The sequence below is a fragment of the Budorcas taxicolor genome, chromosome X (genome assembly GCF_023091745.1).
Source record: "Budorcas taxicolor isolate Tak-1 chromosome X, Takin1.1, whole genome shotgun sequence".
NCBI lineage: Eukaryota > Metazoa > Chordata > Mammalia > Artiodactyla > Bovidae > Budorcas > Budorcas taxicolor.
Genome location: NC_068935.1, coordinates 27,450,307 through 27,473,005, shown reverse-complemented (window position 1 = coordinate 27,473,005; position 22,699 = coordinate 27,450,307). Strand labels below are relative to the sequence as shown.

The window sequence follows — 22,699 nt, the reverse complement described above, 5'->3', positions numbered from 1 at the left end:
TTTAAAATGTTATAGCGAGAGAATAGAATATTTAGCCGTGAAGAACTTATGATTTACTCCACAGCATGGATGTATCTCAAAAAATTTCTGCCAACCAAAAGAGGCAGATATAAAAGGTAGATACTAAATGATTTCATTGTTATGACACCAAATACTGTTAAAACCAGTCTACATCAGATATTGGGGCCGGGCAGACTGACGGGAAATGGGCGCAATGGAACTTTCTGGGCTAATGCACATGTCCTACTTTTTGGTTTCTCGTGACAATGTGTTACCATGGTGTTATATGGGTGTAGACAACTGTCAAAATCCATCAAGTTGTCCACCTAATATGTGTGCATTTTACTGTATGTTAATTTATCTTTAAAACTATTTCAACTCAAAAGTCAGAAATGCAGTCTTCAAAACAAATTAAATTATTAATGGGTTAATTCACCTACTTAAAGAAGCCACTAAATGAACAATAGTTTGTATCTTTCATTTCAATAAAACTTGTAAATCAGTGGGAGTTATTTTCCATTGGCTAGGGCACGAGGAGGGAGAAGGCAATGGCACCCCACTCCAGTACTCTTACCTGGAAAATCCCATGGGCAGAGGAGCCTGGTGGGCTGCAGTCCATGGGGTCGCTAGGAGTCGGACATGACTGAGCGACTTCACTTTCAGTTTTCACTTTCATGCATTGGAGAAGGAAATGGCAACCCACTCCAGTGTTCCTGCCTGGAGAATCCCAGGGACGGGGGAGCCTGGTGGGCTGCCGTCTCTGGGGTCGCACAGAGTCGGACATGACTGAAGTGACTTTGCAGCAGCAGCAGGGCACGAGGAAGAAGCCCTATTATATAAACCGAAACATAAAATGGCACTATGGAGAATATGATTCTATCTGTATACCTGAAATGAAAAGCACATATAAATTATTACTGTAGAACACAAAAGAGTTCCAACAAATGTGTTTACACAGGAAACTGATTATAGTTCTTGACTAATAAATATTACTACTTTCCGTTAGAGCACAAAAAAGTGTCAGGCTTAAGGCCACTTCTATGACGAAGCTGAAGCTGCTGTTTGGAAAAAAGGACATTGCAGTTGTGCTAATCCATTTATCTCCCGTGAACTCCCTGGAATCTTCCTGCTCTGAGCCCAGACAAACTGGAGATCTTACACGAAAATCATCTAAGTCTAACTAAACCCCAAAAATGAATTAATTTACCCCAGGCTTCACAGTCAAGCAATGAACTGGGATTAAAATTCAAGGATCTGATTCTCTGTTATGATTAATTGATCCAGCAAACACGTTTTAAACATCAAGTCTTCTAAGTTCTGGGAGTAAAAGCCAAGTTTACTATCTAGTTGGTCAGTGATAAAGCCTGACATTTACGTAGCACCTAATCACTTATAAAGAACCTTCATGCTTATTGTGAAGTGATAAGGATAGTATTATCTTTATTTTATTATTTTTCACTTAAGAAATATCTATTGATTTCATACTATGTGCTAATCATTTGGGGCTTCCCTGGTGGTGCAGACGCTGAAGAATCTGCCTACAATGCAGGAGACCCAGGTTTGATCCCTGGGTCGGGAAGAGACCCTGGAGAAGGAAATGGCAACCCACTCCAGCATTTTTGAGTGTAGACGGGCTCCTATTGTCATGAATCTTTTTTTTTTTAATTTAATTGGAGGATAATTGCTTTACAATGTAGTGTTCATTTCTGGCACACAACATGAGTCAGTCATTAACTGTGTGTGTGTGTGTATGTGTGTATATACATACCCTCTCTCTTGAGCCTCCCTCCCACCCCCAGTTCCTAGCCCTCTAGCTCATCACGGAGCACCGGGTTCAGCTCCCTGTGTATACAGCAACTTCCCACTAGCTATCTATTTTACATATGGTCAGGTATGCGTTTTAATGGTACTCTTTCCATTCATCCCACCCTCTCTTTCCCCCGACTGTGTCCACAAGTCCGCTCTCTACATCTGTGCCTCTAGTTATACTGCTGAGGAGACTCATAGAGAAGTAGTAGGCAAAAAACAAGAGGTAGGAGGTAAAGCTTCTAGGCATAGATCATGTTAGCGAAATGAACCAGAGCTAGCTTGAAACTGCTTATATTTAAAAAATATAGTTCATAGAGTACAAACTGTGTCTCTATCACTTTAAACTGCTGCTTTTTATGTTTCTTAACACTACCTTAAAAACATTCATTTCTGTGGGCCTGCAAGCACTTCAGTCGCCCTCCTTTGGTTGTTTCTCTGTTTGGTCTTCACGTTCCTTAAATGTGAACGTCACTGTGATTCAGTTCTTGGTTCTCTGGTCTTCACTTGCTATATTATCTCCCATTATCAGTGTGCTTTGCTTCTCACACAGCTATGACTTCCAGATGTAGCTCCCCAACCCTGATCTCTCTCTCTTTAGATTCAGTTCTTAATGTCTAATGACCTGATGTTGTTTCCATTTCAATAACCTTCTACTGATACTTCAAATTCAACACTCATCAAAACATGGAATTCATCACCTTCCCTGTAAAATCGTCCATCCATCATTTCTCTATAAATATCCAAACCTGAAATCTCAGTGCTACTTTTGACTCTTCTCCTGCATAGCCAGCAAGTCTTCCTCTTTTCCTCAGTGGTCTCTGAACCTGTCACAAGCTGGGTTTAGGTCTGGCTTCTTCACATTTGGACACTTAGGGCAGCCCACATTCCAGCCTCTGCCCCCAGCCGCCATCCATCGACCTCCAATACATTTCCTTTGCTTTTCGCCTCTCTTCTTTTCACAGCTATGTGTAAGGCCTCCCCAGACAGCCATTTTGCTTTTTTGCATTTCTTTTCCATGGGGATGGTCTTGATCCCTGTCTCCTGTACAATGTCACAAACCTCTGTCCATAGTTCATCAGGTACTCTATCTATGAGATCTAGACCCTTAAATCTATTTCTCACTTCCACTGTATAATCATAAGGGATTTGATTTAGGTCATACCTGAATGGTCTAGTGGTTTTCCCTACTTTCTTCAATTTCAGTCTGAATTTGTCAATAAGGAGTTCATGATCTGAGCCACAGTCAGCTCCCGGTCTTGTTTTTGTTGACTGTATAGAGCTTCTCCATCTTTGGCTGCAAAGAATATAATCAATCTGATTTCAGTGTTGACCATCTGGTGATGTCCATGTGTGGAGTCTTCTCTTGGGTTGTTGGAAGAGGGTGTTTGCTATGACCAGTGCATTTCTTGGCAAAACTCTATTAGTCTTTGCCCTGCTTCATTCCCCATTCCAAGGCCAAATTTGCCTGTTACTCCAGGTGTTTCTTGACTTCCTACTTTTGCATTCCAGTCCCCTATAATGAAAAGGACATCTTTTTTGGGTGTTAGTTCTAAAAGATCTTGTAGGTCTTCATAAAACCATTCAACTTCAGTTTCTTCAGTGTTACTGGTTGGGGCATAGACTTGGATAACTGTGATATTGAATGGTTTGCCTTGGAGACAAACAGAGATCATTCTGTCATTTTTGAGATTGCATCCAAGTACTGCATTTCGGACTCTTCTGTTGACCATGATGGCTATTCCATTTCTTCTGAGGGATTCCTGCCCGCAGTAGTAGATATAATGGTCATCTGAGTTAAATTCACCCATTCCAGTCCATTTGAGTTCGCAGATTCCTAGAATGTCGACGTTCACCCTTGCCATCTCTTGTTTGACCACTTCCAATTTGCCTTGATTCATGGACCTGACATTCCAGGTTCCTATGCAATATTGCTCTTTACAGCATCGGATCTTGCTTCTATCACCAGTCACATCCACAACTGGGTATTGTTTCTGCTTTGGCTCCATCCATTTATTCTTTCTGGAGTTATTTCTCCACTGATCTCCAGTAGCATATTGGGCACCTAATGACCTGGGGAGTTCCTCTTTTGGTATCCTATCATTTTGCCTTTTCATACTGTTAATGGGGTTCTCAAGGCAAGAATACTGTAGTGGCTTGCCATTCCCTTTTCCAGTGGACCACATTCTGTCAGGCCTCTCCAGCATGACCCGCCCGTCTTGGGTTGCCCTGCAGGCATGGCTTGGTTTCATTGAGTTAGACAAGGCTGTGGTCCTAGTGTGATAAGATTGACTAGTTTTCTGTGAGTATGGTTTCAGTGTGTCTGCCCTCTGATGCCCTCTTGCAACACTTACCACCTTACTTGGGTTTCTCTTACCTTGGCGTGGGGTATATCTTCACGGCTGCTCCAGCAAAGCACAGCCGCTGTTCCTTACCTTGGATGAGGGGTATCTCCTTACCGGCGCCGTTCCTGACCTTCAACGTGGGATAGCTCCTCTAGGCCCTCCTGTGCCTGGGCAGCCACCACTCCTCGGGTTGCTTCTCCAGGTGCCAGCCCTGGCCTTGGGCATGGGTGGCTCCTCCCAGCTGCCTCCCCTGGCCTCGGGCTCGGGGTGGCTCCTTAAGGTCACCGCCCCTGGCCTCGGGCGTGAGGTGGCTTCTCCTGGCCGCCCCTGATCTCGGATGTGGGGTGTCTCCTCCTGGCCGCCACTTGGCCTCGCACACGGGGTAGCTCCTCCTGGCCGCCGCCCTGACCTCGGACACGGAGTGTCTCCTCCCGGCAGCCACTGACATCGGACGAGGGGTAGCTCCTCTCAGCCACCGGCCCTGACCTCGGACGCAGGGTGTCTCCTCCTGGCCGCCGCCCCTGACCTCAGATGCGGGGTAGTTCCTCCCAGCTGCTGCCACTGACCTCGGATGCAGGGTAGCTCCTCTCAGCCGCTGCCCCTGACCTCGGACGCAGGGCAGCTCCTCTCGGCCGTCCCTGCGCCATCGCAGCCCGGCACTCTAGGCCGCTGCCCCTGACCTCGGATGTGGGGTAGCTCCTCTCGGCCGTGCTTAGTGAGTCAGCTCACAACCGCCTGCGCTTAGGGAGCCGGCTCGCAGCCGCCTGCACTTAGTGTTCAGCCCAAAGTTATTGCTTACCTTTGATTCTGCAGGGGACACACTGTCTGTATCATTCAAATGGCACTGTCTGTCTTCTCTCTGTTTTGTGTAGGTGGGTAGTCTCTTTCGGTAGACATTGGAGGTCAGGGAATCAGCATATCTAATTACGTTATAGCTCTTCTATCACCAAGTCCAAAGCGTTGCTCATAAGTCAGTGCTCAACAAATCTTTATTGACTGACAACTGCAGCAGTTTACTATCCATCTGAAACTCAGAGCAGAAAATCTTCATCTTTAAAACAGGAGAAGATGCCTCCTCTCCTTAGCTGTTACATTGTTAACTCGATTTTTTATGGAGATGTCTCCAGAGTATTGACTGCGGTCTGGTTCTGGGAAGGTGATTGGACCATGATATATGGTATATTTCTAAAACAAGACAGTAAGAACTGTTGCAGAGATAGGGCTCCACATTCGAAAAAGGGACATCTGTTCTCCAGGTAGTTTTAATCCTTATAGTTCATCAACCCTTAGTTACCTTTCAAATTAAGTTACCTGTAATAATTTCTTAATTTTAAATATATTTAAAGAAGTTACATTCATCTAACTGGCAATGGAGGCCCTGGAGTCTTACTTCACTATAATGGACATCCAACATTCCAGCATCCTCTTTCATTGCTCCTTCTTCATCAGTGTTGGGAGCAATATTCTTGAAGGCTGAACATCCATTAGGGAATAATTCTGTGTGAATAGAAAGCAGTGAAATAAATATACTTTTTAAAAGTGTTTTGTAAATGAAAGACTTGCATTCATTAGTTATCCTTAAAAATATATACGTATTTTTGGTAAGGAACATAGCCATAAGTGTAATTTGCAGTTACAAATCACCCCCCCACCCCGCAATTTTAACAACTCTCTCTCTCTGCTCTACCTCCTACCAGTCTTTTCCCCAAACATTGAGCTCAAGGTACTTACAAATAAGTGTCATTCTCTGACTATGCCTCATCTGCAATGCCTACTATAGTAAATGTTTTCCTAATGTGATCTAAAAATCGTTAGTAGCACTTTGATCCTGTGTATGTTTATCATCTATTGCCTAAACAAAAAGGGCATGGACTTTTCAGGTAAACAGTGATGAGCTTTTGTAATCATCTCTAGTTCCTTGTTTTACTGAATAATTGGAAAAGTGGCCTAGGACTTGTAAAGAGAGGCAGGAAATAAAATTGATGCCAGGGATGAAGCATCCTCAGACGGGGCACTGGAAGAACTAGAGTTTTTGGCGTTAGATAGACCCAGTTCTATCATTAACTGTGTGATTTTAAATATGTTTATCTCTCTAGGACTGTATCTGTAAAATAGATGGCAACTTCTTGTAAGAATTTGACGAAATGTAAAGAATTCCATGAAATGAACAGTACCTAACATAAAACAAGTACCTAACATACAACAAGTATTCAATGAATTAGTTTTACCAAAGCTACCATCAAGGAAACTAGGTGTCTCGAGATAAAATTAAATAATTGCTAGCAGTTGGTATAGTAAGTGACTGCAGTTGGACTGCTGGGATGGAAGAAGTGAGCTCAAACTGAGAACAGCTGCTGTAGGATTGTGGACCAAACTGTTACCATCAAACAAGAGTCTGGGGATAGAAGGCCACATGGTTGCCCTACAGATTTTGCACTTAGGAACATGTCCCAACACTCTTGCTATGGTTGCATTTACCCCTATATAAGTGGGTTGTCACTTTCAAGGAAAATTCAGTCTCCTGATAGCAGAAGCTGCTAGTCAGTAGAAAGTCACTGGTCGCAAAGGGGACAAACAGCTTTTGCCATCTACTGTTCTACAATCTAATAGTGATGCTTAGAAATGATGATGTTCTCACGACTAAATATTTGGTAAGCTTCCTGGTGTTAGAGGCTGGAGAAGGAAGAAGGCAGGTTTAAGAAAGCCAAACCTCATGCTGAGATTTCTCAGCATTGGGATCATGAATCATGTCTTGGTCTATGGGACACTCATTGAGTAGCAGTGCACTGAGAGAACTTTTTGAAATTTAGAAGAAAATATCCCACTTGATTACCTTTATAAAGTGAAGAGTTAGGCAGTTAAGGATAAGGGCCCAAAACTTGAGTGAACACATAAAGAATATAGTCCTTAACAAAGAAAAGAGTCAACCTACTGGGGCCTCAGGCAGCTACATCCATGACGGGGGGAAAAATTCTGTCTACTCTGAGGATCGTTTATTCCAAAAGATTCCCACATCCAAGGGTTCTTCAGAAGCCCGGGATTTAGGAGAGGACAAAATGGGGCCAAAGCATCTTGGGAAAGAGTCTTTTGGTGTGTATCTCACATACAGGGAGGGTAATTATGGTTCCTCTCAGAAACAAACAGGTTAAGAGTTACTGCAATCCATTCTTCTTGCTAAGGCCATTATCTTGATTCCTATGCCTGATGATGCATCTCCAATTAGAGATCATCTCCTGTGTGTACATATATACATATATATATATATATATATATATACACACATACATACTTCCCTTGTGGCTCAGCTGGTAAACAATCTGCCTGTTATGCAGGAGACCTGGGTTAGATCCCAACACACACACACACACACACACACACACATATATATGAATATATATATACATACACTCACCAAACTATCCAATGATAAGAGGACTCTTTTTTGTGGGTCTTCAAAACGCCTGGGGAAAACTTTGATTCCCTTTAGTCTTGTTTCAGACGAAACAAGTTACTAAATCTAGGCCAGTGTATACCTGTGTGAGGGCTCTTCTCCAGCCCTATGGAGCATTATGTCACATGGTCTTGAAGAGTCTGCTTTGAATCTTTCTGGTATGTGGCCTGGATTCCTGATTCTGCCCTTCAGAGCTGTGGCTTCTGTTTTCCTGATGTTATCCTAGGGCAAGCAAGATGCAAAGTGTCCAACTAGACCACTACCTTGAGCACGAAGGGTCCCGTGAACAAAGTGGAGGAGAGTTTGGAGGGTGGGAAAGCTACCCTTGCTAAAAGAAGACTGCTAGTTAGAAGAGGATTAGCACATAAGAGCCCCAGGTGGAGGGCTAAAGGGGAAAGGCTGTAACTGGGAAGGAACCGAGGAAAGGAAACGCTACGCAGAACGGAAGCTGTCAGATCCCGGGTGTAGAGACTTGGGAAAGGGACCAACATTACCCTATAAGGCATGACAAGAACAGACTCTATGGGAAAGGAGATTCCATTTCCTGGGGTGATGGGGGAGCTCTACAGGCCTGAAGCTTTGCTGAATCTCGGAGGCTCTGTGGTGGTGGAAGAGTGCACACTTGATTCTTGTCTACCCTGGGGGAAACAGCTGTGCACTGTCTCAGGAAGACAAGAGGAAGAGGTACAGGAGGCTAGTCTCCAGAGAATGACACCTCGAACATGTTGAGGTTTGCAGACAAAGTAGAAGTAAGGAAATTTAGATCTGTTTTTTGATCATGTATTTTGGGGACTGGGAGTAACTAACACCTCCTATCACCGCTTAGAGGTAACTTAGGAAAAGGGAAGAAAATGCGATCCCTGAGATCTCTGGTACAAAGAGCCAGGGCTCTGGCTGAAAGACGTCTGTGGGTGGGGGTGAAGCAGGGCACACTGCGCCTCTCTCCCCACCTTGCCTTTCAGTTCAGCGCCTGAAGCCTGAGAAGCAGGAGCCAGAAATGGCCATGCTCTGCTGTTCTGCGGTCCCCTTGGGATGCCCGGGGACCAGGCCTTTGCTTACTCAGCCCACCACCCAATGGCACAAACTAGTTTTTTTTCTTAAAAACTCTAAACAGGAGAACATCTGTCTCCAACGCATCAGCTTAGCGTTTCATTCCATCTTGATGAAAATAAAGCTTTATGATGACTTCAACAGAAATGGCATAGAACTTTGAGAAAACTGAAAAATTCTGGCAATTGATTTGTCAGATTTTGACATATTTTGTCTTAATCAGATTTTGTCTTAATCATAAAAGGATATTTGATAGAAAGCAAAGGGTTCTACAATTGCTCTATTATTTTTGATAAATAAGCTTAAGTGTAAATGGAAATTTTTCTTTCAGTGCTGCACTCAAATGTACTTTTATTTACTCTGTGAATATCCAGGTCTTACCAAATTCAGACTCAAATTGAAGAAAGTAGGGAAAACTGCTAGACCATTCAGATATGACCTAAATCAAACCCCTTATGATTATACAGTGGAAGTGAGAAATAGATTTAAGGGCCTAGATCTGATAGATAGAGTGCCTGATGAACTATGGAATGAGGTTCGTGACATTGTGCAGGAGACAGGGATCAAGACCATCCCCATGGAAAAGAAATGCAAAAAAGCAAAATGGCTGTCTGGGGAGGCCTTACAAATAAGTGAAAAGAAGAGAGGCAAAAAGCAAAGGAGAAAAGGAAAGATATAAGGATCTGAATGCAGAGTTCCAGAGAATAGCAAGAAAAGATAAGAAAGCCTTCTTCAGCGATCAATACAAAGAAATAGAGGAAAAGAACAGAATGGGAAAGACTAGAGATCTCTTCAAGAAAATTAGAGATACCAAGGGAATATTTCATGCAAAGAAGGGCTCGATAAAGGACAGAAATGGTCTGGACCTAACAGAAGCAGAAGATATTAAGAAGAGGTGGCAAGAATACACGGAAGAACTGTACAAAAAATATCTTCACAACCCAGATAATCATGATGGTGTGATGACTAATCTAGAGCCAGACATCTTGGAATGTGAAGTCAAGTGGGCCTTGGAAAGCATCACTACGAACAAAGCTAGCGGAGGTGATGGATTTCCAGTTGAGCTGTTTCAAATCCTGAAAAATGATGCTGTGAATGTGCTGCACTCAATATGCCAGCAAGTTTGGAAAACTCAGAAGTGGCCACAGGACTGGAAAAGGTCAGTTTTCATTCCAATCCCAAAGAAAGGCAATGCCAAAGAATGCTCAAACTACCACACAATTGCACTCATCTCACATGCTAGTAAAATAATGCTCAAAATTCTCCAAGCCAGACTTCAGCAATACGTGAACCATGAACTCCCTGATGTTCAAGCTGGTTTTAGAAAAGGTAGAGGAATCAGAGATCAAATTGCCAACATATGTTGGATCATGGAAAAAGCAAGAGAGTTCCATAAAAACATCTCTTTCTGCTTTATTGACTATGCCAAAGCCTTTGACTGTGTGGATCACAATCAACTGTGGAAAATTCTGAAAGAGATGGGAATACCAGACCACCTGACCTGCCTCTTGAGAAATCTGTATGCAGGTCAGGAAGCAACAGTTAGAACTGGACATGGAACAACAGACTGGTTCCAAATAGGAAAAGGAGTACGTCAAGGCTGTATATTGTCACCCTGTTTATTTAACTTCTATGCAGTGTACATCATGAGAAATGCTAGACTGGAAGAAACACAAGCTGGAATCAAGATTGCCGGGAGAAATATCAATAACCTCAGATATGCAGATGACACCACCCTTATGGCAGAAAGTGAAGAGGAACTAAGAAGCCTCTTGATGAAAGTGAAAGTGGAGAGTGAAAATGTTGGCCTAAAGGTCAACATTCAGAAAACGAAGATCATGGCATCTGGTATCATCACTTGATGGGAAATAGATGGGGAAACAGTGGAAACAGGGTCAGACTTTATTTTTTTGGGCTCCAAAACCACTGCAGATGGTGACTGCAGCCAAGAAATTAAAAGATGCTTACTCCTTGGAAGAAAAGTTATGACCAACCTAGATAGCATATTCAAAAGCAGGGACATTACTTTGCCGACAAAGGTCCACCTAGTCAAGGCTATGGTTTTTCCTGTGGTCATGTATGGATGTGAGAGTTGGACTGTGAAGAAGGCTGAGTGCCGAAGAATTGACGCTTTTGAACTGTGGTGTTGGAGAAGACTCTTGAGAGTCCCTAGGACTGCAGGAGATCCAACCAGTCCATTCTGAAGGAGATCAGCCCTGGAATTTCTTTGGAAGGAATGATGCTAAAGCTGAAACTCCAGTACTTTGGCCACCTCATGCAAAGAGTTGACTCATGGGAAAAGACTCAGATGCTGGGAGGGACTGGGGGCAGGAGGAGAAGGGGGCGACCCAGGATGAGATGGCTGGATGGCATCAGTGACTCGATGGACGTGAGTCTGAGTGACTCCGGGAGATGGTGATGGACAGGGAGCCCTGGCGTGCTGCGATTCATGGGGTCGCAAAGAGTCGGACATGACTGAGCAACTGAACTGAACTGAACCTAGGTTATGGATTTCTCAGACTGGAAGACAGGGTAACAGATTAAGAGTTTAACTTGTGTTTTTACATTAGTGGTTTCAGTTCAGTTCAGTTCAGTTCAGTTGCTCAGTCATGTCCAACTCTTTGTGACCCCATGGACTGCAGCACACCTGGCCTCACTGTCCATCACCAACTCCTGGAGCTTACTTAGACTCATGTCCATCGAGTCGGTGATGCCATCCAACCATCTCATTCTCTGTCGTCCCCTTCTCTTCCCACCCTCAATCCCTCCCAGCATCAGGGTCTTTTTCAATGAGTCAGTTCTTCGCACCAGGGGGCCAAAGTATTGGAGTTTCAGCTTCAGCATCAGTCCTTCCAATGAATATCATGACCCATTTCCTTTAGGATGGACTGGTAGGATCTCCATGCAGTCCAAAGGACTCTCAAGAGTCTTCTCCATCACCACAGTTCAAAAGCATCAATTCTTGGCGCTCAGCTTTCTTTATAGTCCAACTCTAACATCCATACATGACTATTGGAAAAACCAAGGGTTTGACTAGATGGACCTTTGTTGGCAAAGTTATGTCTCTGCTTTTTAATATCGTGTCTAGGTTGGTCATAGCATTTCTTCCAAGGAGCCAGTGAGTGTCTTTTAATTTCATGGCTGCAGTCACCATCTGCAGTGGTTTTGGAGCCCCAAAATTAAAGTCTGTCACTGTTTCCACGGTTTTCCCATCTATTTGCCATTAAGTGGTGGGACTAGATGCCATGATCTTAGTTTTCTGAATGTTGAGATTTAAGCCAACTTTTTCACTCTCCTCTTTCACTTTCATCAAGAGGCTTTTTAGCTCCTCTTCACTTTCTGCCATAAGGGTGGTGTCATTTGCATATCTGAGGTTATTGATATTTCTCCCAGCAATCTTGATTCCAGCTTGTGCTTCATCCAGTCCACCATTTCGCATGATGTACTCTGCATAGAAGTTAAATAAGCAGGGTGACAATATACAGCCTTGATGTACTCCTTTTCCTATTTGGAACCTATCTGTTGCTCCATGTCCAGTTCTAATTGTTACTTCTTGATCTGCATACAGATTTCTCGGGAGGCAGGTCAGGTGGTCTGGTATTCCCATCTCTTTCAGAATTTTCCACTGTTTATTGTGATCCACACAGTCAAAGGCTTTGGCATACTCAATATAGCAGAAATGGATGTTTTTCTGGAATGCTCTTGCTCTTTTAATGATACAACAGATGTTGGCAATTTCATCTCTGGTTCCTCTACCTTTTCCAAATGTTCCAGCTTGAACATCTGGAAGTTCACGGTTCACATATTTCTGAAGCCTGGCTTGGAGAATTTTGAGCATTACTTTACTAGCGTGTGAGATGAGTGCATTTTTGTGGTAGTTTGAGCATTCTTGGCATTGCCCTTCTTTGGAATTGGAATGAAATCCGACCTTTTCCAGGCCTGTGGCCACTGCCGAGTTTTCCAAATTTGCTGGCATATTGAGTGCAGCACTTTCACAGCATCATCTTTTAGGTTTTGTAATAGCTCAACTGGAATTCCATCACCTCCACTACCTTTGTTCTTAGTGATGCTTCCGAAGGCCCACTTGACTTTGCATTTCACGATGTCTGGCTCTAGGTAAGTGACCACACCATCGTGGTTATCTGGGTCATGAAGATCTTTTTTGTATAGTTTTTCTGTGTATTCTTGCCATCTCTTCTTAATATTTTTTGCTTCTGTTTCATCCATACCATTTCTGCCCTTTATTGAGCCCATCTTTGCAGGAAATGTTCCCTTGGTGTCTCTAATTTTCTTGAAGACATCTCTACTCTTTCCCAGTCTATTGGTTTCCTCTATTTCTTTGCACTGGTCACTGACAAAGGCTTTCTTATCTCTCCTTGCTGTTCTTTGGAACTCTGCATTCAAATGGGTATATTATTCCTTTTTTCCTTTGCTTTTCACTTCTCTTCTCTTCACAACTATTTGTAAGGCCTCCTCAAACAACCATTAGTGGTTTACCTTGTCATAACTATCACACTTTAATCACCAAATTATCAAAATCAGGTGTTTTGGATCATTGGAATGATTGAGGCTAAGGGAAGGAAACTCTAAGGATTTTACTAATGCCACCATTTCAGAGTAAGAGTTTCTAGTTTCAGTGAGTAGAATTTTCCAGGCTTAAAAATAGATAGCACCTATAAATACATATGTAATCTTGTCCTAAATTTAACTTTACTTTTTGTTAAAATGCAAAATATCATTTTTTCCTACTCAGAGAAGGGCTCTTTGATTTCTATGAAGGATAAATTCTTAAAAAAAAAAAGAGAGAGAGAAAAACAACAACAAAAAAAATCAAAAAACCTTGAAGGTACTGTGAAATAAATATTTAAATGATTAGTTTAAAAGCACTGTTTCACTTATTGAAATATTTCACATTGTTTGGTGTTCAGGCTGTCTGCCTCAAGCCAATGTCCAAAAAAATCTCACAGCAATATTTATATATATTTGCTCTTTTCTTCAATACTATAGTTATAATTCTAAAAGCTTAAGTACTGATAATGGAGATAAATAATTCTTCATTTTTGCTTTGTTTTAAGGTCTTTACACTTGTGAAAAAATTCTGAGGAAATACCTTATTACATTCAACTATTTTCAGTATCTAACAGGTATAGGTTTATTCTTAGTAGACATAAAACTCATTTCAAATTTCTAATAACTGAAAAGATGACATAATATTAACCTGATATATCTGAAAGACACACCTAAATCTTTACTAGGTACTGTGTTTAGGGGTCTCATATTTGTTAGTTTATTTGTAACTGCAGGTGTGCAGTTTCAATATTTGTTTTTATGGCAATTTCACAGGCATACTAGTGATGTTGGAAAAAAAAAACCCTCAAATGAGGCCTGCTTTTGATAATTAATCTACTTCTCCATTTTAAAACCACATATGAACTAAAAAGAAAATACTAGAGGATACCAATTTGAAACATATCATTGTTGAAAAGAAATTTAGTCCCCAAGTGTGAAATTTAAATACAAGTAAAATGAATCATTTTAGTCATGCTATTTCCTTTGGGAAAAAAATATATAGCTAACTGTAGAAATTCCAGAATTAAAAAATAAAACAAGGTAGTTTTCTCGTAGTCAAAACCACACTAATGTGACTCCCACAAGATGGTTTCATTTGCAGTAATGTTACTCATTTGACAGCCTTCAAGGAAATACTGGATTGGCCAAAAAGTTCTTTCAGGGTTTTCCATATGATATTACAAAAAAACCAAATGAAGCTTTTGGCCAACCCAATAATTTGGCAATTATGATAGACAGTGGGAGGTTTCTTTGCAGTGCCCAATGGCAATCAACTTTTAAAAAAACTTTTTATTTTGTATTGGAATAGAGCTGAATAACAATGCGGTGACAGTTTCAGATAGACAGCAAAGGGCTCAGCCATACATATAGGTGTATCTATTCTCCTAAGTCAACTGTTTCACTATTTAAGTAGCTGTTACAGTAGTCAACAATACTAGTTTTGGAAAGAGAAGCTTTCAGGCAGATTCCTGAATTAGACTGGCCAAATCCCAAGCCCTTTAAGACCGTGATTCCATTTGTGGCCCCCTTCCACCCCTGCAACCAGCCCCAGCTCTATTGAGACATAATTGATACTGAAAACTATGTAAAGTTTAAGGTGTATGTGTTGATTGGATACATGCAGATATTGCAAAATGATTACCACATTAAAGTTCATCACCACACATAATTACCTTTTCAGACAGAGTGAAAATATTTAAGATTTACTTTCTTAGCAACTTTCACGTATATCACACAATCTTGTTCACTATAATCACTATACACACTAGATATCCAGGACATATTCATCTTGTAAGTACAAATTTGTACCCTTTGACCAAAATCACCCTATTTTTGCCATCCCTCTGGCTACCGCCATTCTACTTTCTGCAGCTACAAGTTTGGCTTTTTCAGAGTCCACATATCAGTGAGATCATACAGTATTTGTCTTTCTCGAACTTATTTCACTTAGCATGATATCCTCAAGGTCCAGCTGTGTTGTCACAAATGGTAGGATTCCCTTCTTTCCATTGACGACATGTGCCTTGTCTTCTTCATCCATTCATATGGATCCATTTCATGTTTCCATAATACTAATTAGCATCCTTTCATTTCAAGTTCAAGAACTTTTCTCAGCATTTCTTGGAAGACAGGTCTAGTGGTGATGGACTCCCTCAACTTTTGTTTGCCTGGAAAAGTGCTCATCTGTCCATTTCTCGGACAACTTTGCTGGATGGAGTATTCTTGGTTGGCAGTTATTTTTTTCTTTCAGGACTTGAAAAATATCATTCTACCCTCTATTAGCCATTTCTGCTGATAGCATCCCATAGATCATATAGGCTTTCTTCACTCTTTTTCATTTTTCTTCTTTCTCCTCTGACTCGGTAAATTCAAAATATTTAAGATCTACTTTCTTAGCAACTTTCAAGTATATAACCCAATCTTGTTCACTATAATCACTATATACATTAGATATCCAGAACATATTCACCTTGTAGGTAGAAATGTATACACTTTGACCAAAATTTAATTCAGACTATTTCTTCTGCTTGATCCATTCTGTGTTTAATACTCTCTATTTCAGTTTTCACTTCATTCATTGTATTCATAAGCACCAGAAAATGCTTGGTTCTTGTTTTGAGATTTCCATCTCTGTTTACTCATTTTATCTGTGTATTATTTTCCTGATTTTACTAAATTTTCTGTTTTATTGTAGCTCATTGAGCTTCCTTAGAAAAGCTATTTTGAATTCTTTACCGGGTAAGCTGCAGATCTCCATGTTTTTCTTACTACAAGATTATTGTGATCCTTTGGTAGTGTCATAGTTCCTTCAATTTTCATGTTCCTTGAAATTTTGCATTGCTATCTTCACATATGAAATAGCTGCCACCTTCATCCAATTTTACTGACTGATTTTGGGTGAGAAATACTTCCCATCTGTCCTGCCAGGGATTCTGAGGCTTTCACAGACGTTGGATGGATACACCTGCTCTGCGATTCTGGCTCCCACATATGACAGAATTCATGAGCACATATGTCTTTTCTCCATCATGTAAGATACCAGGGCAGGTGCTAACAGCCTCCCATTTGATTTCCCAAGGGTGGTGCTACTTGTGTTCTCTCCCTGGCCCACAAACTCTGGCTGGCTTTCTGCACATGCTCAGTATCCATCTGCCAGAGCTGGCTCTCACTGCCTTCAGCAGCAAGCACATAGATCCAGCTACAGGATGGAGGAGAGTGTGGTTGAGGCACATGGAGCACAGGGGGTGCCTGTGGGCCAGTGGAGGATCCACAGGCTAAATATCTCTAGGGATGTGTTGGCAGGCTTTTTCATGGAGTCCATGATGTGGTTAGTAGGGTCTGTTTGCGTGTAATGCCCTCTAAGAATCCTATCTGCTGCTCCGTCAGCCTCTTCCTGCCTCCGTCATTCAGCTCACAACTCAGTACTCTGGATAGAGCAAGAGAGAAATGGGCCTCTTTGGGAGCATCCTGTGCTGCTGGGAAACACAGCACCCCTTCATATGCTCTCACTTTTCCCTGCGTTAGAAATCAAGGGTGAGAAAGTCTCTCTTGGCACTGAGCTGTGCCACCTTGTGGAAAAGGTGACATGAATAAATCAAACTATTCCTCTGACCCTCTTCAGTGCATTCAAACTTGTATAATTTTTGCTCCAATAGCATGCTGGAACTTCTCCACTGGACTTCTGGACTTCCCCCTAGGCTTTCTTGTCTGCGGGTGATTATCAAAAACAAGTGTTCCCCAGGGGATCCTAGATGCAGCTGACAGGGGCTGGAGCCAGCTCATAGGCCACTGCAAGGTCCACAGACAGCACGCAGGTCTGTCTGCCCATTACCTGATACATGGGTGGGTAAAATTCCTCCAGGTCCCTTGGTATGTGGGGCTGTATCCCACAGCTCCCACAAAGGCACTTCATCCATGTATGGATGCCAAATTGTTCTTGAGATGGGTATACAAACAAACGACATATTACAGGGCCATCTAGCTGATGTGTGAACTCCCTTTTTTGTCTTTTAGCATTTTTTTAAATATATTTCTTTCTTTATTTGCCTGCACTGGGTCTTAGTTGTAGCAGGTGAGACCTTTAGTTGCGGCATGCAGGATCTGATTCCCTGAATAGGGACAGAACATGAGCCCTGCACTGGGAGTGCAGGGAAGTCCTCTCAACTCCCTTTGAATACCAACATTCTGTTATACTAAAATGGCTGTACAGATAGAATTCATGGACAGTTGTTGGTAACGTTGGGGCAGACAGGGGAAAATAAGTTACGTATGTTATCCAGAGCTTCCCATAAGCCCTGAGAAGAATTTAATCTGTGGCAGTCTTCCAGGGAGACAGTCTTGGGAAACAAACATTGAGCATCAGGCCTGGCCCTGTACTATTTAACTTATTCGTGTACTCTTAATGAAAGCAGAAGGCAAATGAACAACCAGTTTTCTTTTAGAACAACTTCTGTTCAACAGTGAGTGAGATGAAAGGGGAGCATATTTTTCAGAGCTCAATCATATCCCATTCATAGCTGCAAGCTACAAAGATAAAACTCCTTGGGCTAACTGAAGTTCTCCCCATCCCTAAGAATAGAAATATCTCACTTTTTTGATAAAGAAACTCTGCAACCAAAACTCCTATGTGGACATAACACATTGCTGCCTGAAAAAGGAGACAAAGAAGGAACCGTGAGATGGTGCTCCAGGGCTTTGGGACGGCTTGTGTTTCGAACAAAGTCATAAGTAGTCACCTCTGAAAAATCTCCATTTTTTATATGAATCTTGGCCATGCTACCAAGCCAGGTTTTCCTGAGCTCTGAGATACTTGTGTAGGACTTGGCTAAGCTATACTGGAGATCAATTAGCATGTCGGGGTCCTTCTCATGCTCCTTCATTTGAGCTGTGGCCATAAGAACAGTACGGATTCTCTTGGTCAAGTCTTTGACTTCTGAGGGAAAAGCAGTTGTGCAATATCAGAACAAGCAAAAAAGACATATTTATCAATATTATTGGTGTGCTCTAAGCCTAAGCAGCCCATCTTGGGAATAACATAGAACTTTTACCCCTTGTCAGAGATCTCAGTATTTGGTTCTTGGTTCTTGGCATGTGGGCATGCCTAAAGAGTTTTACATTAATTCTTTTAAAAAAAATAGTCTACTATCTCAGGCTTCAAAGCCAGTGAGTTTGATGGCAGTATATTCCTAACACATAAAAGCATGAACTCTGGAGCCAGACTACCTGGTTTTGCACCCCACCTCCTCTGCTGTCAATTTGATTGCCAAGAAGGTAATCCATATTCGCCTTTATTGTTTAATTTTATTTACAATAGTCACTAAAAATTGATATCATACTATGCACCAAGGAGTGGCCTAAGCACTTTACATGTTTTAAACTTTATAACAACATTATGAATTAAGTACTATTATAATTCATTTCACCAATGGGAAAACCAATGTACACAGCAGTTATGTAGTTTGGCCAAAGCTGTGAAGTTGGTAGGTGGTAGAGACAGGACTGACACTCAGGCAGTTGGGCTACAGAACTCATGACCTTAGTCACTCTTCCATCTGCCAACGGCCATATGCTTTGATGTGAAAACCATACTGTAGACATTTTCAATTATGCAAAGAAGAGTTTATGAATCACAGAACACTCTGAAGAGTTTAAAGAGATCATTACTTTCTCTTAAAGCATTGCTTTTGTCCTCAAAAGCACAAAGTTAGATTTTCCTCTTTGTCAGTCCTATGGCTTCCTATTCACTGCAGCAGAGTAATCACAATTATATGTAGGGATCTGAGAAGAGGAGTAGGGACAGGTACAGGCCTTAGGCAGCTTTTCAATGTGAATACCACCAAAGGTGGAGAAAATTATATTCAAAAGTGTCTTCTTTAAAGATCACTTTTAAAAATGATTATCCATATGTGTGTGTGCACACGTGTGTGTGTGTGTGTGTATAGATATATACGCAATAGTAGAGATTCTTCTTCTCTTCTTCTACATTAGTAGAGATTTCATTTACTGGGAGAAAGCTATACCTTTGTTGTAAGAGTTTATTGGTAATGATTGCCCTACCAGAATAAAACTGTCATCTCACAAATGAGTCATGAAAAAGATTTCCTATCAAGGAGGTCTAAAACAGACCCCATTTACTTTGAAAAAGATGGTAGTCTAACTTTTATATAACATGGAATTAAAGATGGTAAAAAAAAAACTAGGAAAATAAACTCTTAGGGTATGAGTAAAAGATACTAAATGACATAAGCTATTTCTGTGCTGTTGGGATTAGATGGAGCATATACTGATTTCTTAGGGAACCAGTAGAACTGGCTGAAAAGCAAACTTTCCCAGCCCGAGAACGGCTGGTACTATTCAGTGTTGTTTGTGTGTTTTTGTTGTTTTTGTTGTTGTTGTTTTTTCAGTCTAAGCAACATTCCTATGGGAATATGTTTTGGTACAAAGATTCACCACGTCCCAAACATTAAGTATGCTGTGACTGTAAACTTTTTTTTTTTTTCTCCAGATTTTACACAAATTGTCAAATTATGCTGGAAGATGACCTTTCCCAAGAACGGGGATGATTCCTCTGGGAGGAAACATACTCTATTGGCAAGGGAATCTTCTTCCCTTGTACACATATATCACTGAAGAACAGAACCTACTGTCCATGCAACAAAACAACACATGAATGCCGGAAGCCACCACGGGAGATCCCACCCATGACAAGGTCATGTGGAAGAGAACTGTTAAGCAAGGCTTCAGAACTCAAGGGGCTCCCTAGGCTTTCTCGAGCATCTACCCCCAAACCAGAATCTGTCTGTTTTACTGTTTCATGACTTTCACCAACTCCTCTGACATTAACAGGGGGCTAACCCTGACCACTTTTCTCTGGAGAAAATCAACTTAGGGCTATAGCTAATAAGTCTCCTGGACATGAGAGGAATATTTCAAATCAAACTCCCTCTGTTAACATACTAGCTTGCTCGGCAGGTATATCCAGACTCTTACAGCTATGCATGTGATTATTTACAGCCTCCCAACTGTGAGAGGCATGGAAAGCCTAAAACATAGAGCCTTTGAAAGAGTTAAAAGTTATTAGAGTAATGCTAGTGCTGATGCAGGATTTCATTATTGGGCCAATGCTTGTTGCTAAGTTCCCATATCTCTTATCCACTGTGCACCTGGGAATGCATTAGTTAACATAGTGAGAATGCAAGAAAAACAAGTGTAGCCTTGAATTTAACCATATCAGACTTTTGAGCTAATTGGTTCTTTCTTGTAACTCACTGCACCTTTGCTCTGTGAAAAACATAACTCTGTCTGGCACTTTCTGAGGCTGACATAGATTAGAAATATAAAGAAAAGACACTTTGAGGGAAAATAAGTTTTCTGGTTGAGCAGCCTTTATCAAAAGAGGATCATAAAATGTTCACAGGCCTCCAAGGCCAGAAGATACTGTACACAACATCATTTGTGGCAAAGGTATGCAGAAAAATCCTGGTTTTGATAAGGGCAAAACTGCTGGAATGTTTGGGCTGACTCTGTATGACCTTGCATCTTTCATTTCCCTCTATGTATAAGGCAAGGTATAAAAGTACCTTTTGAAAAATAAAGCTTTTGGGCCTCGCTCTCCGAAGCAGCTTGGTCACCCTGTGTTTTTTCTTCTTCTTTTTTTTTCCTCTCTCTCTCTCTCTCCCTCTCCCTCTTTTTCAGGCTGATCCCTTGGAGCATAGGGGCTCCCTGCGTTCACTTATCTGCCCAGGTTTCTAAGACCTGAACGGGAAGACGTTCTGTGTCTTCACTCCCTCGGGAGACGGGGAGGGCACCTGTGGCCTCCGTGAACAGGGCAAACTTCTTGCCTCGGAGTTTTATTGGCTTTCTATGTAAACCAAGGAATATCAGCCTCTTTCTCTCCTCTATTTTCTTATCTTCAACTTTCTTTCCTTCTCGCTCTAAATCAATCCCTGACACCATTTCTCTTTCAGGTTTCCCTGGATCCTGCGGAGGCTGGACCCCGGCGCATGAACTTTTACAACGTTTTAGGTTTGAAGTATATAGGCAGGAAAGACTAACGGTGTTCAGGGTCGTGGGTTTGGCCTCAGCCAACTATTGCCTCAGAACAACAGCCTTGGACGTGGGTTTGCCAATAAGTATCTCTGGAAGGCCCCAGTTAACAGATGATTCTTTAAGCTCAGAAAATCATCAAGTAATGAATCCCTTCTGTGCCATTCCTCATCTGCTGGCAAAGGATCAGGCAGCTGTTAGCTGCTCTAGTAAGTGAAGTTTTGTGAAATTTCCAACTCAGTGCTTAATTAGCCAATCTTATAAATGGGAACCAGAGAAGGCAATGGCACCCCACTCCAGTACTCTTGCCTGGAAAATCCCATGGATGGAGGGGCCTGGTGGGCTGCAGTCCATGGGGTCGCTAGGAGTCGGACACAACTGAGTGACTTCATTTTCAGTTTTCACTTTCATGCATTGGAGAAGGAAATGGCAACCCACTCCAGTGTTCTTGCTTGGAGAATCCCAAGGACAGGGGAGCCTGGTGGGCTGCCGTCTATGGGGGTCACACAGAGTCGGACATGACTGAAGTGACTTAGCAGCAGCAGCAGCATAAATGGGAACAACGGTTGAGGGGGAAAAAAAAAACATTTCTTTTCTAAGTAAGTTTAAATATCAAGCCCAGAGAAAATTAAAATTATATCATAATTATGTATACATAGTATAGTCGTTCATTTGCTCATTCAACTAATACTGAATGTTTACTGTGTACCTGGCAGTATTCTAGGTGCTAGAGGTACAGGGATGTACGAAACAAAGCCTTGACCTGTGAAGCTCACATTCTGTACACTTGATACTATATAAATGTTGTGAATGCAAAGCACAGTGTAACTTGAGGAGTGAAACGCCCCTAACATTGAACATGGTTCTAATTTTTCACTTAAAGTGAGAACATACCTTCATAGGTCTGTCACTGTTTGCAAAGTTATTGATAATGAATAAAGACTCCTGAAATCTCGATCCTCCACTTAGTGCTACATCCACTATCAACTGGCTTACAGCAATTCTTATCTGTGGAAAGAAGAAATGTCTTTTTTTCAATATTATTTTTCAAACATCTTTTGAATACATGCTGCTTCTTTTCTTCAATGTACCAACCCATAGGCACTCATACAAAATGCTTCTTTTAGAGATTTTACAGAGTTCCATCAAAATCTATTTTCCTCCTACATGAGTGGTTTAAATTCTTCTATTGAAACAGCAACTTTAGGGGCTGGCCTGGGGGCTCAGTGGTAAAGAATCTGCCTGCCAATGCAGGAGATATGGGTTCAATCCCTGGTCCAGGAAGATCCCACATGCTGCAAATCAAGTAAATCTGTGCCACAACTATTGAGCCTGCACTCTAAAGCCCGTGAGCTACAACTACTGAGCCCACATGCCATGGCTACCGAAGCCTGAGCATCCGAGAGCCCATGCTCTGCAACAAGAGAAGCCA

At 41.8% G+C, this 22,699-nt stretch overlaps 1 protein-coding gene and 1 long non-coding RNA gene across 2 annotated transcripts in view; both read right to left on the bottom strand.

The window, feature by feature from the left end:
- The window catches only part of IL13RA1 (interleukin 13 receptor subunit alpha 1), a 193,400-nt gene that overhangs the window by 147,485 nt on the left and 23,216 nt on the right, over positions 1 to 22,699 (bottom strand). The window lies entirely within an intron of this gene.
- Positions 808 to 22,255, bottom strand: LOC128069829 (uncharacterized). The gene is made up of 3 exons (XR_008201578.1): positions 22,162 to 22,255; positions 5,542 to 5,648; positions 808 to 888 (listed from the first exon to the last, which is right to left on the bottom strand). It is a non-coding gene; the product is annotated as an uncharacterized LOC128069829 (long non-coding RNA).